The sequence below is a fragment of the Chrysochloris asiatica genome, unplaced genomic scaffold, assembly GCF_000296735.1.
Source record: "Chrysochloris asiatica unplaced genomic scaffold, ChrAsi1.0 scaffold00005, whole genome shotgun sequence".
In the NCBI taxonomy this organism is placed as follows: domain Eukaryota; kingdom Metazoa; phylum Chordata; class Mammalia; order Afrosoricida; family Chrysochloridae; genus Chrysochloris; species Chrysochloris asiatica.
In genome coordinates this window covers 1648185-1650192 of record NW_006408523.1, presented here as the reverse complement: position 1 = coordinate 1650192, position 2008 = coordinate 1648185, and positions in this window count along the sequence as shown.

Here is a 2008-nt window from a genome sequence, read left to right as displayed (position 1 = left end):
TGGCGCTGTGGGTTAATGCACCAGACTGCAAAGCCATTTGAACTGCAAGGCCAGTGGTTCAAGCTCACCAGCAGCTCCTTGGAAACCCTATACAGGGTTGCTATGGGTCAGAACTGACTCAATGGCACTTAACAACATATAGTTTAAAAGTCAAATATTATGTTACATATATTTTACCATAATAAAATGTTTTTGTTTTTGTGTTTTTTTAAAAATGATCATGTGTCTATTAATATTTTTCTGCCTTTTTTTTTCAGTTAGGCATACATCTAACTAAAGGAGATCATTTCATCCTGACCACAAGAAGTGGCTTATCCTGCAGGGGCCATTTTGGCTGACCTAGGAACTACATTTCCCAGAATCCCTTTCATTGTAGGGTTCAGGTCAATTGTGACTAAAAGAGGACTTTGAGGATGTTTGGGAGGCAGGGCCAGAAGGAAGAAGGTGAGATGAGCAGACAAAGGGTTCTGCCAGGTTCTAGGTTCTCCCCACACTCCTTTCTTCATGCCCAGTTCCTCTTCCCAAAGGGTGACCCAACTGACCATTGGATTCTGGACCCACCACCACCAGACCCAGCAACGACAGGCCCATGACCACTCACCAGTGGCTCCTTTGAAATTCTTTGGACCACAGAGCATGCTTCGTTCCTCAGTCTGGATCGCTCTCGTCTGGAGAGAGAGAGAGGAATGGACCCTCCTCCTAGATTTCCCTTTCCCCACTTGTGTAAGGGTGTGATCCCTATTTTTAGTTTTATTTAATACTTTTTTTTTTTTTTTTCTCGTGAAAACCTTTGCTTGACTTTTTACAATAGCGTTCCCATACAATCTTTGTCCCTTTGTAATTGACTCATTTCACGCAGCAGAATGGCCTCCTGGTTCATCTCTGTTGGAAAACCAGTTGCCTCTGAGTCAACTCCCATTCACGGTGTGTCAAGGAGAACTGTGCCCACTGAGTTTTCAGTGGCACATTGCTAGGCCGTTTTTCTGAGGTACCCCTGGGCAGATTTGAACCTCTAGCCTTTCAGCACGTGGATTTCATGACCCTGATAACAAATCCCTTAATACAGAAAATAGGCATCGTAGCTCCCAGAAGAACGGGAACCGGGGTAACTCTGCAGGCCAAAGGTAAGGTGGCAACAACCTTGGCAGACCCCAGAGACTGGGCTAAAAGACAGAAAGGAAACGGGACCTTTCTTCAGAGTTCCCTCAGCAACAATGTGATATAGAAATCTGCCAACTCATTTCTCTGATGTCCTGGAAGCCTGTGCTGTGTCCAGCATGCTTCAACATACTGGGGTAGGGAACTGCAGACCCTCTACCTGGTCACTGTCAGCAGATGGCACAAGAGCGGCTTACCTGTCAGCTCTACCCAGAGCTTCCTCTAATCCAGGAAGATGGCACTGCCTTTTCAGGTCAAAGCATGGATACCCAGAGACAGGGAGGCTGACCCAGTTCAATCCTCCAGTGATTTTTCCTTAGGCCCAAATGGCAGGAAGCTCCCTGGGGGTGCTGGGAATGCGAGGGAACTTTGAAAAGTCCATGGGAAAATCCCACTATCTTTTCATTCCATTTTTCCATGAACTTTTTCAAGCCCCTTGGTACTATCTTATTACGGAGCACTTCCTGAGCATCTCTGTGCCTAGATCAGTTCTGAGTGTTGTCAATGTTGGGAGGTACCATCAAGTTGGCTCCCAACTCCCGGCAGCCCCACGTGCCATACGACTGGACCATTGGGGGCCATGAGGTCTTCAACGGCCTTTCTTCCTAATCCATCTTAGTCTGAAGCCTGTTCAACATCACAGGAACACACAGACCTCTACTGGCAGCCAGGTGGTAGCTGTTCGTGAGGTATGTTGGCGGGGAATGGAACCTGGGTCTCCCACATGGAGGATGACAATTCCACCACTGTACCACCATTGTGGCATTCTCAGTGCTTTAGATCATGACTCCACTTACTCTCGAGAAGCAAATCCTCTGAGACTAATACTGTTTATTTCTTTTTTTTTTTT